A 13,872-nucleotide genomic window follows, 5' to 3' on the forward strand; every position below is an offset into this window, starting at 1 on the left:
GCATTGGAATGAAAGATGATGTTTGTGAATACTGCAAGAAGCCTAAATATGCTATAGACACCTGTTGGAAGCTGCACCTAGATCTTATACCTACCAAACTTAAGAGTGCAAACAGTGGAAAAAGAAATGAGAATGGGAAAGGTGGAAATACAAATGTAGCCACCTCCTCACAATGTACAGGGGCACAGTGGTGAGAAGTCAGTGGGAGAGCAACTAGCAGCCGCCAGGGTTGAGTATGAGAAGTATGGTCGAATAATTAGTCACCTGGAGTCTACTACTACAACACCTACTTAATCAGAGACAGTTCCCTCTTCATCCGCATATGCCCATTCAAGTATTTGTGCTACTGTGAATCATGCTTCTATCTCAAGTAATCATAGGATCCCTTGGATAATTGATTCTAGTGCCTTTGACCATATGACTAGTGTGTCCCATTTATTTTCTACTAAGTAGCTATTACCTGGTCGAGGCAAGACACCCTCACCTTATCCTCATTCCCTCTCCTTCATGTTCTTAAATTAAACACTGCTTTTTTTTTATCAATAATAGATTCATTAAATTCATTGAATCAACATAAGAATAATTATAGTAAGGAAGACAAACACTCTTATCTTACAAATACAACTTAAACCCTCAAAAAAGAAAAGGAAAGGAAAAGAAGAAACAGTTAAGTTACAACTTGGCCCAAAACATTGCTTCCCTTTCTATCCCTTGTTTAGCTAATCCATCAACTATAGAATTAGCTGATCTTTTAACCCAACTCATCCTGACTTCCATCTCCCGCACCAGCCACTTGAATTTCCTCCTCTCATTGCTGCAGTTCCATAGGCCACATATGTCTTTAATCAGCCACCCTATCACCACCTCCGAGTCCCCTTCAATTATGAGTTTTCCGACATTCATCTCCTTAGCTTTCTGGACTCCTTCCATAACTACTAATATCTCAGTTCTAAGGGAGTCCCCCACTCCAATTAGGCCTGAGAACAGGGAAGAAATGATCCCGTTCTCATTCCTAAAAGCACCCCCAATCCCTGATTGTCCAGGATTCCCCCTACAACTCCAATCAAAGTTTAATTTTAAGAAACCAGCAGGTGGGGGGTCCAAGACACTCTTATTACTGGTTTGGTCTGTGTGCAGTTTGCAATCTCGCCCCACTTCCTCAACATGTCATCCACTGTGTAGTCTATGAATAGCTCTAAAGATTTCAGCCACTGCACAACCCTTATATGGATCACAGCCCTCAATTCTTCAGCCCCTCATCTTTTGAGAAGATCCTAAAATTTCTTTCTTCCCATAATGACCAGCATACTGCAGCCCTCAGTCCTCTCCACAGTCCTTCCCCTTTTCATGTGCCACTTAAAAAAAGAAGGGGAAAAGAGACTCTGCAAGTCTGATGGAGGGTTCCACCTACGCCCAAAGAGAGAAAAAGCCCACTCCCAAATTGACTTTGCAAATTGGCAAGACACTAGTAATTGAAAACCAGTCTCTCCATCCGCTTTGCAAACAACACACCAATGAGGTGACAAGCAAGTATTGGGTCTCTTCTTTTGGAGCAAATCACCAGTGTTGAATCTTTCCAAATAGGCTTCCCAACAAAAACTACAAACCCTAGGAGGAATTGGTCTACACCAAACCTCATTAACTGAGAAAAGGGAGGTTGCAGGACTGGTGGATTGGCATAGGACTTTGAAGAAGGAAGCACAAGGAAAAAAGCCCATGGGGGTAGGGGTCCAAATTCCAGAGTCCACCTTAGAGGGGTCTAAGAAAACCTTATCAAGAAGTTCAAGGAGGCTCAAAATACTATCGAGGTCTGAGTCCCTCACAACCCTCTTCAGACCCAAGTTCGACCCAAACCCAGAACTGGAAGAGGAAGGGGTGATGAAAGAAGAAATTGGGTCATTTTTAAAATCCTAAAGAGCATACAAAGAAGGAAATTGGTCCTTACGAGGAACGTTCCCCACCCAAGTTTGTTCCTAGAATTTTATGGAATTACCTAAATTCAAATCATACTTGACAAGAGGGGAGAAAACTGGAAGCAGATCATGAATGGCTTTCCAAGGTAAAGTGCTTGTGGTCCTTGTTTTGATTCCAGCATCCCATCCATTTTGCTCCATCCCATGTATGCTTGCCACTATTCTAGCCCATAGCTTCTCCTGCTCCAGAGGAAACCTCCGCAACCACTTCCCCAAAAGCGCCAAATTCCTTTTCCCGATGTTCCCAAGCCCCAAACCACCATAAATTTTACTCCTTGTCACCACCTTCCATCTAACTCTATGGTCCCTCTTCTCCTCCCCCGGCTCCCAAAGGAAATCTCTCATCAACCTCTCCAACCTACTAGAAACCTTCACTGGAATTTTGAACACTAAAAGGAAATAAATTGGTAAGTTTGCTAACGTGGCCTTGATCAGTGTAGTCCTTCCACCAAGAGAGAGGTAATTCTTTTTCCAAGAGACAAGTCATTTTTCAAATCTTTCCACCACCGGGTTCCAAAAGCTCTCTCTCCTAGGATTATCACCTAAGGGAAAACTTAGATAACTCAAAGGAAACCCTGAAACTTCACACCCAAGCACTTCTGCACTCTCCCTGATCTCTCCCTCCAAATTCACACCCACTACACAACTTTTCCCAAATTTCACCTTCAAGTTTGACATTTGCTCAAAGAGTTGAATCACTAGTTTCAAGTTCCAGATGAAACTCACATTACCTCCTTCACAAAACAGGATCATATCATCAGCAAACTGTAAGTGAGTGAGTGGGATGTCCTCCCTTCCAACCCTTCAACCTCTAATGAGGCCCCTAGATTCTGCTCTATGGATCAATTTCCCCAAAACATCAGCAACTAGTAAGAACAAAAAGAGATAAGGGGTCTCCCTATCTTATACCCCTAATGGTTGGGAAGAAATCTACCACTATACCATTCACTAGCATTGAATAATGACAATTCCGAACACAACCCATGATCCATTTGCACCATCTAGCCCCAAACCCCAATTTGGTCATAACTTTCCTCAAAAATTCCCAATCCATCATGTCATAAGCCTTCTCCATATCCAGCTTACAAACCACTCCCTTCTTTTTATCCTTCTTAAAACTCTCCACACTCTCATTAGCAATGAGAATTTGATCACTAATCTATCTTCCACTCACAAAGGCACCTTGATTTTGTTCAATTATGTCTGGCAATACTTTCTTCAGTCTCAAAGATAACACCTTTGCAATGATCTTGTATAGGCTATTTACCAGACTGATTGGTTTGAAGTCCCTTGGATGTGAAGCTTCTTTCTTTTTGGGAATCAAAGCTATAAAAGTGGAATTCACCCCCGGATTAACAATTCCTCTCCAATGAAACTCCTCAAAAACTAGTAGGTCATCTTTCAAAATATCCCAACAGTCTTGATAAAAAGCCATTGTAAACCCATACGACCCTGGAGCTTTTGTTCTATCCATAGAAAACACAGCCTCCTTAATCTCTTCCAAGTCGAAGTTCCTTTCCAAACTTCTCCTGTTATCCCCCCCTCCCACATCTGGCCAATCCAATCCTTCCACCCACACCCTTCCACTTACAGGCCTTCTTAGAATGGACACATGCCCCAGCTATCTCCTCTTGTTGAGTTAACTCAATTCCATCCACAACCAATTTGGAAATGAAATTTCTCCTTCTCCTTCCATCTGCCAAAGAATGAAAGTACCTAGTATTTCTGTCTCCCTCTTGCAACCATTACACCTAGATTTTTGCCTCCAACTTATTTCCTCCTTATGTAGGCAATCCTCTAACTGTCTTCTCAAGCCTCTTCTTAGTTCATTGTCTTCCTCTCCAAATTCTCCCCTTTCTTCTTTAGAGTCAAGGTTTTCAAGTTGGTCCATCATATTTCTCTTTCTTTCTTCTAACCTTCCGAACTCCAAGATATTCCACTCCTTGATCTTTGCTTTCAAGAATTGTAGTTTCTTAGGCTGCGTTTGGAAGAGGTGTAAAACCCAGTTCAGTGTAATTTTACATTATGGTTCACTTTTGTATACGTTTGGATGGAATGTGAAATAAGAACGATAATCAATGTAAAAGAGTGTTTAAACATATTTTTACATCGAGAACCAATGTAAAAATTACATCAAAAAAATCGATGTAAAAAATTCATCCTCATCGACATCCACTTTTTCCTGTCTAGGTACCACGAATCCTCCGCCCAAGATCACCTTCTTGTTCCTCACCAACTCCGACCTCTTCTTCGCCCCTCTCTGGGAGAAGTTCTTCGATGATAGTGCAATCAACATCCGTTCAACATTTACATCCACGCGGATCCATCTATCAAATTGAATCCTTCCAACGGCATTTTCTAGGGCCGGTTCATTGCTAGAAAGAAGACCCAACGTGCCTCCCCCACCCTAATCTCCGCCGTTTGGAGACTTCTCACCACAACGCTTCTCGACGATCCCACCAATTCCTTCTTCGTTCTCGTCTCCTAGCACTGCATCCCACTTCACTCCTTCCAATTCGTTTACCATTCCCTCTTCGCTTCCGCTCCCATCAACTCGCCCTACGCCGACCCAGACGCCCCTTCGACTTGGTACAGGCAAGTTAGGTATCGAAGCTTGATCGAGATACTGTCAAAAGAGCCCAGTTTATGGGAGAGATACATGGCGAGGGGGATAGACGTGATGATGCCGGAGATACCCTTTGAGCAATTCCGAGTTGGGTCGTAGTTCTTCGTGCTCACGAGGTGGCACACATTGTTAGTGATTAGGGATTGCAAGCTGTGGTGGAAGTTCAGACTACCATGTATGAAGACCGAGTCGTGTTATCCAAAGGAGCATTACTTTCCAACTCTTCTCTCAATGGAGGATCCAAAGGGTTGCAACCACTTCATGGTCACTCGAGTCAACTGGATTGGGAGCACCGGCGGACACCCACACACCTATCGACTAGCTCACCTAAGCTTATCTACAAGCTCCTAGTTTCGAACTCGACTTACTCGTATTTGTTTTCTAGGAAATTCTCCCTGGATTGTCTAAACCCATTGTTGGAGATTGCCAATATCGTCATTTTCCGGGACTAATGTAAGCGCTCGTAATCTCTCTCTCTATTTGTTCTCATTGTGCCAAGTTCGAGGTTCAGACGCCTTCTCCTTCTCTGTAGGGATGCTCAAATCATTAAGGGATCTCATCGTCCCATCGATCCCATCGCCTATCTACTGCTAATCCCCCACCAGGCACCCCGGCATCGTTTATTAACTTGTTCAGTGTAGAGATGATGTCTCCATGGACGCTCGCCAGATATACTTGTACGCCATGGTTTTACACCGTTTTGCCAAATGCACAAGAGTGTATAACATGCATTCAACCGGTTTGTTTTTTACCCTGATACATTTGAGCGTTCTTTATTTCCACTGATGGAGTTTTGTATTTACACCTCTTCCAAACGCAGCCTTATGGAATCTCATCCCCTCCCATTCCACCAATGGGTTACACTCATTCCACCACTCCCTTACTCTATTGGTAAACCCGAGATGGAGTAACCATATATTTTCAAATCTAAAAGGGGCAGGTCCTCCACTCCTCTCTTCCTTGCATATCACTATGGGCCAATGACTTGAGGTCACCCTAGGTAGAGCTCTAGATGCCAAGTTCCTCCAATGTTCTTCCCAGTCCACAAAAAACAAGAACCTATCCAGCTTAGAGCATATGGGTCTAGATTGGAGATTTGACCAAGTAAATGTCTTCTGGGCTAGAGGTATCTCCTTAAGCTCAAAGGCATCCACAAACCTGTTAAACTTCCTCATGCTAGTTGTCACCCTCTGATTGGTCTTATTGGTTTCCTCTGAGTATCTAATCACATTGAAGTCTCCACCCACACACCAAGGTCCATCCCACAGCCCTCTTACATCAGTCAATTCCTCCCACAATTCCTTTCTCTCTCTGTAGTCATTTAGTCCACAGACATTTGTAAGCACCCACACATATCCATCCACCTACTGTTTGAACTTCATGGAAACTGAGTATTTTCCAATCAGTTCCTCCAAGCTTTCAACCACATCTCTCTTCCACATTGTCACAATCCCCCCTGAAGCACCCCAAGAGGGAACAACCACCCAACTAATCCCCCTGGCTTTCCATACACTCCTTGCCCACCTATTTTTAAACTTCATTCTCTTGGACTCCTATAACAGTACAATGTCTGGGTCATACCTCTTTATTACCGCTTTTATTGTCGCTCTTTTCCTCGCACTTCCTATTCCCCTCACATTCCAACTAAGTATCCTCATTCTCACTTCTTTCTTAGTTCCCTTCTACACCTAACCACTACTTTCCCCCTTTCCTTTATCTCCTTTTGCCCCAAACTTCTTGTCACCTTCCACATCTCTTTTCAATCTCTCAACTTCACTCAATTTTCTCTTCTTTGTTTTGACCTCCTTCTTCCTCTTCTGTAGACCATCTTTCAGCACATTCAGATCTTCTAATCTGCATCCCAACTTCCCCACAAAATCTGCTATCAAATCCTCTTGCTTAGATTCCCCCCCCCCTGTCCTTCCTACACATTCCCCTCCGACCCTATCCTCCTCTCCTTCCCTCCTCTCCTCTAGTCCCTCCCCTCTTTTCTCCTCTCCATCATTCCTCCTTATCATATTACCTCCCACCTTCACTGTGCACTCCACATTATCCTTTCCAACCCAGCCCTCTTTTCCTTCCCTCCCCTCCACTGAGCCCTCCCCTCTTCTCTCCTCTTCACCCCTTCTCCATATTATATTTCCTTCCACTTCATTAAATATTCTCTCAATAACTTCCCACACTTTCTCATTTCTATACCTCCCTTCTCGCACCTCTCCATTGTTCTTCAATCCCCTTTCCAAAACCTTAGGAGCCTCACTACCTTGATTGACTACACATACATGGGCTGCAAGAGATGGAGCGGGAGCAGAATTTGGAACAAAGGACGCAGAAAACGCATTAGTAGCATAAGCTGAATTCACTTGGTTACCTGGGTTTGAGAGAGAGGTTGGAATAGGACTGTTCCCGGCCTCCCTTTCTAGTTCTAGAGGTTGGTAAATATCTATCTCCCTAAGTTGGTTTAAAAGTCCTTCTGTCCTTTGGTCAACATGGCGATCTTTCCTGCTCTGCTTCAAGTTCTCCTAATTTGCCCTTTCTTTTGTGCCTTGCACAATCTGAAGTCTTAGGTATGGGTTATTCCGTTTAATGTCGTCAGCCTTACTTGTTTCATGGAATCCATGGCTTCTTCCTTCCTCTGTCTGACCTTCCTGGCCGTCTATTTCATGACTCCCTTTCTCCTCTAAGTCACCTTGAAATAGCCTTGCAATGTTCCACCCTCCCATGTCATCTGCACCGTAACCACCTTCATCGTTCACACTGCCAATACTGGTACCATCATCTGATTCTTCTTCGTCTACACTGCACAGTACCCATCCTTCGTCCGCCTCCTCCCTCTCTTCAGCTCTCTCCCTTGCGTACCTTGGGTTTGGCTTCTCTGAGAAACATCGAACGGGGCTCACCTCCTCACTGTTTCGGCGAGGGACCCATTGTAGGTTTCCCTATCTGTCCACTTGCCGCTGCTGCAAAACTTTCCCAACGCTCCTCACCATTTGAGATGATGATAAACCAAAACAATTGTCTATCATCGGTCTTGAAAGCGCCCCATTACCCCGACCACGTGACCATTTAAGTCACGTGGGTCACTTAAAGAGGCCCCGGTTTAATCTTCACCCCGCCCGACCCTCCTATCATCTCGACCGGCTCGGACCGAGCCATTCTGCACCCTGAGCCATTCAATTTCTTCGCCACGTCAGCAAAGGATAAAGAGCCCGCCTTGACTTTGTTTATTTCAAAAATATTTGAATTATTTTCTGTTTCGAATGCTACTACAGTAGTCCGAACCAGGAAGAGAAGGAAGAAGAAGAGGAAGAAGAAGAGAAGAAGAAGAAAGAAAATAAGGGTCTATCGAAATCTGATGGATTACCCATATAGTCGACCCCCTTAATCTTCATTAGATTCTAATGATCTTTACAAAGACAAAAATGCCCTTACTTAAGTGTGGGGCAGAGTGACTCTAATAACACTGCCACATAAGCAAGCTACTTAACAAGCATAAGAAGACTAAACTACCCCTATTCGGCACACTTTAACACTCCCCCTCAAGTTGGAGAATATATGTCATATAATCTCAGCTTGTTACATAGATAGTTCACTTTCCCTGAGCTTAGAGCTTTTGTAAACAAATCTGCCCACTGGTCATTAGAGCCCACATGTTCTGTATTTATCTCTCCAGCAAGGACCTTCTCCCTCACAAAGTGGCAATCAACCTCTATGTGCTTTGTTCTCTCATGAAAGACAGGGTTGGATGAGATATGGAGTGCAGCTTGGTTGTCACAGTACAATCTCATAGGTTTATCCATGTGAAATCCAATTTCTTGTAGGAGATTCCTCAACCACACTAATTCACAGGTAGTGTGCGCCATGGCCCTATACTCGGCTTCAACACTGCTTCTGGCCACAACCGCCTGCTTTTTACTCTTCCATGTCACAAGATTTCCTCCAAAAAATGTGTAATAGCCTGTAGTAGATCTTCTGTCATTTACTAAGCCTGCCCAGTCTGCATCTGTATACCCAACTACTTCAAGTTTTCCTCCTGATTTATACAATAGCCCACGGCCTAGAGCTCCTTTCAGATACCTCACACTGACTGCAAAGGAGATGTCGGGTCTCGTGATAGTCAGATAGTTCAGCTTTCCCACTAGTCATCTATACCTTCCAGGATCTTCAAATACTTCTCCTGTATCACTACTCAACTTAACATTTGGCTCCATAGGGGACTCAACCGGTTTTGCACCTAACAGTCCTGTTTCTTCCAATAGATCAAGAACATATTTCCTTTGGCACAAATTTACACCTTGTTTTGATCTGGCAACTTCTATTCCCAAGAAATACTTTAATGTTCCAAGGTCTTTTGTTTGAAAATGATTTTGCAGAAATACCTTTAGTTTGCCAATCCCCAATTTATCACTACCAGTAATGACAATATCATCCACATAGACCACTAATAAAATCTTCCCAGCTTCTGAGTCATAGCTGAACACTGAGTGATCAACCTGGCATTGCTTCATTCCAAAACTCTTCACCACTTCGTTGAACTTCCCAAACCAAGCACGTGGAGATTGCTTCAACTCATAAATTGCCTTCTTCAGTTTGCACACCTTACCATCCTCCCCCTGAGCAACAAACCCAGGTGGTTGCTCCATATATACCTCCACCAGATCACCATGGAGGAAGGCATTCTTTATGTCAAGCTGAAAGAGAGGCCAATCATACATAACTGCCAGGGAGATTAGTACACGAACAGAACCAATCTTAGCCACCGGAGAGAATGTCTCCATGTAGTCCACTCCATACAACTGTGAGTAACCTTTAGCAACAAGTATGGCCTTCAGACGCTCCACACTACCATCTGGCAAGTATTTCACAGTATACACCCATTTACAGCCCACAACATGCTGACCAGGTGGGAGAGTAGTAAGTTCCCACGTTTGAGTATGTTGAAGAGCAGAGAGTTCCTCCTCCATTGCCCGTCGCCATCCAGGTGAACTAAGAGCTTCTTGAACATTGTTAGCTATGGAAATGGGATGGAGGGTAGAACTGCGTTTACCTTTCCGTAAGGCAATGGGTAGGTCAAGGTCTGAAGGTTCAGCAATAGGAGCCATGAGAGGATCCGCAGATGAGGTAGAAGCTGGAGGAGGGGCCGGTGTCGTTCGACGTGTATACACTTGTCGGATCGGTGGTCGTTCGGTGGTGACCTGCACTGGATGAGGTGATGAGTCTACTCCCACAACAGCATCTGGAACTGGATCACTAACAAGAAGAGGAAGAGGAAGTAAGGGTGAAGACAAGGGTGCATCAGGACTTGAGAAGAAGGGTACAGACTCAAAAAAATGTGACATCAGGGCAGACATAGCACTTTCGGGTAATGGGATTATAACACTTGTACCCTTTTTGAGTCCGAGAGTAGCCAAGGAAGACACATTTAATTGAGCGTGCATCTACCTTGTCTATTCCAGGACTCAAATTGTAGACAAAGCACACACAACCAAAGACACGAGGAGTTAATGGAAATGGAGATAAAGTGGGAAACAAAATAGAGAAGGGGGACCGACCATGAAGAATAAAAGAGGGCATCAGATTAATGAGAAAACATGCAGTGAGTACAGCATCACTCCAAAACCGTTTAGGAACATTCATGTGGTGAAGCATAGACCGAGCAGTTTCAAGAAGTTGACGATTCTTCCGTTCAACTACCCCATTTTGTTGAGGGCTGAATGCACATGAGGTCTGATGAATAATGCCATGTTCTAAATACTGTTGAAATGAAGTAAGAAAGTATTCACGACCATTATCTGAACGGAGAACTTTGATTGGAACACCAAATTGTGTGCGTATTTCAGCATGGAATTTTTGAAAAATGGAAAATAATTCACTTCTTTCTTTCATTAAATAAATCCATGTCATTCTTGAACAATCATCAATAAAGGAGACAAAATACTTGTACCCATTATAAGACTCTATTTTGATTGGACCCCAAACATCTGAATGAACCAAAGAAAAAGGACTCAACATACGACTCTCAACTCTTGGACTGAAGGACACATGACGATGTTTACCAAACTGACATGACTCACATTGCAAAACTGACAACTGACTCAATGACGGAACCAACATCTTGAGAGCCTTGAGAGATGGATGTCCCAGTCGGCAATGCCATTGTAGAGGAGTAAGTGAAGTCTGAAGAGCAATTGAAGATCCACCACCGTCAAGGTAATACAATCCACCAGCTTCATGCCCCCCACCAATCTTCTTCCCCGTCTTGAGGTCCTAGAAAACACAAGTGGAAGGAAAGAAGGTAACAAAACAGTTAAGAGCTTTGGTTATTTTACTAACAGACATAAGATTGAATGAAAACTTAGGTACATATAAAATAGATGATAAGGGCACAGAAGCCATGTCAACATTACCAACACCATAGATGGGAGATGAGGACCCATTGGCAAGTGTAACAGTTTGTGATGTGGAGGTTTCAGAAAGAGAAGAGAACACACCTGAATGGGCAAGTGTGGCAGTGGTATGCTGTGAAGTAGTTTGAAGGAACCGTTCATACTCATCACGCGGTACACTCACCATCTCCCTCCCAGAAGTAGATGCAGATGTGAGAGGAGTTCGGTCTGCCTGTTTACAGTCACTGATGTCAACCTCACCTGCTACAGCATGATTAGCCCATTTAGAGGGAGGGCCATGTAGGTCATAACAGAAATTCACTGTGTGTCCTTCCCAGCCACAATGAGTACACTTCCTTGCAGAGTTATTCTTCCCTCTGCCACGGCCTCCCCCTGAGTCACGACCACCCCGACTTATCATGGAACTGCCACAGCCTCCTTGGGAGGCATGTCCTCCCCCCTTTGTACTGTGTCCACCTCCTTAGCAGTCACAAGTGCTGATCTATCAGACTGTGTGGGATTCTCTGTCTGTCCCAAAGAAATTCTGCGAAGCCGTGAGAATACTTCCTCAAGTGTAGAAAGGGTGGAGCCCCCTAATATTTGGGCCCTAACTGGTTCATACTCTGATTTCAGCCCCACCAGGAATCTTGTAACATCTAGTTGTTCCCTTTGCTGTTGCTGAACTTTAATATCTGGAGTGAGGGGATGATAGACATTGAGTTCATTCCTTATATTCTTCATGCAGGCATAGTACTCTTCTAGTGTTTTGTTTCCTTGTTGCAAATCAAAGTACTCCTGATAAAGTTGATATACTCTTGTTGTATTATCTTGTCCAGAATACAACTTCTTAGCATGTTCCCATATATCCTTAGCTGTATCAAGAAACATGAAGTTGGCACTGATTTTGGGTTCCATACTGCTCCATAGCCAAGTCATGATTTGAGCATCTTCTTGTTCCCAATCATCAAACCTTGGGGAGTCAGCCGATGGTTAATCATCTTTTATGTGCTTCACTTTCCTCTTTGCCTTGAGAAAAACTTCCACAGATTTAGCCCATGGAACATAGTTCTCCCCATTCAGTTTAATTGAGGTCATCTGTACACCTAGGTAGTCAGAGGAAACCACCACACTAGGTTTCTGATCATTATACCCATCTCCTATTGCTGCCATTGTACTCTTTCACAGTTGCCTCTAACCTGAATTCTCAGCAACAAGTTGACTGTTGTTATTCAAAAATTTGATGTTCCAGCACCTATAGCAACTCCTAAACACAACAGTGGGTACACACGCCTTGTTCTTATTCACACTACTGCTGATTTCACAACACCACTGACCACATAGGCATCAATTTAACACTCACTAATCACATGTAAGCCCTCTTACATCCACTCAATAGGGATTGTGCAACACAAGCACCACAACATAGTTAAACCTGTTACACCCAGTTGAGACTAGTTTAACAGTTTTAAGAGGGCACTACACACCCACAAAAAAACTCGGCTAGGTCACAGCATTACACCTTACACCACTCGGCCACTTACAGCAGCCCTAACACCACTCAACAACTTACAGCAGCCCCTACACCATTTGGCTACTGCACACATAGCCCTTTCTAGGGCAACAATGAAACTAGTTCTCTAGGTTCTGATCAATACTAACAGCTTCTTGTAGGGTTTCTACCCAAAAATATCAGCAACACAAGAAGAAGAGATAACCGACCTTCCTTTGAGAATATCAACCAACCATTCACTGCTGAAGTCACTTTTCTTGATGAAGAAGGTTATGCGCAGCAGAGAGAGACGACTTGTGATGTTTCAGACCTAGGGCGAACCAGTTCTCTCCATTGACTGACCAGAAACGAAGGAGGAGAGTCACGAACACTGCTGAGGTGCTTTACCAACTGAAGTAGGTCAGGAGCATGGCTCTGATACCATGTTTCGAATGCTGCTACAGTAGTCCGAACCAGGAAGAGAAGGAAGAAGAAGAGGAAGAAGAAAAGAAGAAGAAGAAGAAAGAAAATAAGGGTCTGTCAAAATCTAATGGATTACCCATACAGTCAACCCCCTTAATCTTCATTAGATTCTAATGATCTTTACAAAGACAAAAATGCCCTTACTTAAGTGTGGGGCAGAGTGACTCTAATAACACTGCACATAAGCAAGCTACTTAACAAGCATAAGAAGACTAAACTACCCCTATTCGGCACACTTTAACATTTTCTTTAAGTGGATGACCTGTCATTTGGGTTACCCCAGCCACCCCATTAATCCTTTCCTTAATTTTCACTTGCACCCCTTTTTCACCGCCCACTCTCTTCCCTCCACGTGTCCACCACCCTACCAACTCATCGTCTTCAACCTTGGACCCTCTTCCCCACCATGCCTGTTCGACTTCTGATGCTACCCACACCTTGTACCAGACGTCATCCAAGCATAACTCAAAGAACCTAGGCATATTCTCATGTTTAATGCCAGCAACCTGTACCTCGATGGCGACCAAGTTACATTTATCAGCTTCCACCAAGACTCCTAAACTCTGCACAATGTGTTCAAGAACAGAATCACGCCAAAGGTGGAAGGGGAGACCTACAAACTTCAGCCGAACACACCCATCTTGGACTGCAACTTCATTACAGATGGGACTCCAGTTCTGGACCTGTATAAGGCCTCTGTCCACAGCTACAGCTTTGAAACTTAGCTCCTGGTCACCAACATCCAGAACAGCTTTCGTGTCTGCAAATGGAAACAGCATTGCTTCATTTCCAAATCCTATCTCTCCAGCTACTGCATTCAAGACCTTCCAGTCTATCGCTCCTCTGTCAGCAACCAGAACCATTCTTTTCTTCCAAACATCCGTCCTTGCTCCCACCAGAATTCTTCAATGCACA

The 13,872-nt window shown here is 43.8% G+C and overlaps 1 protein-coding gene and 1 pseudogene across 1 annotated transcript in view; one reads left to right on the forward strand and one right to left on the reverse strand.

Annotated features, from left to right (window-relative positions):
• PA200 (proteasome activating protein 200) overlaps nt 1-13,872 on the reverse strand; it is a 99,160-nt gene that overhangs the window by 12,269 nt on the left and 73,019 nt on the right. The window lies entirely within an intron of this gene.
• Nucleotides 4,070-5,188, forward strand: LOC109114084 (glycosyltransferase BC10-like; annotated as a pseudogene).

Source organism: Nelumbo nucifera, chromosome 1 (genome assembly GCF_055504915.1).
Source record: "Nelumbo nucifera cultivar China Antique chromosome 1, China Antique-T2T, whole genome shotgun sequence".
NCBI classification, from domain to species: domain Eukaryota; kingdom Viridiplantae; phylum Streptophyta; class Magnoliopsida; order Proteales; family Nelumbonaceae; genus Nelumbo; species Nelumbo nucifera.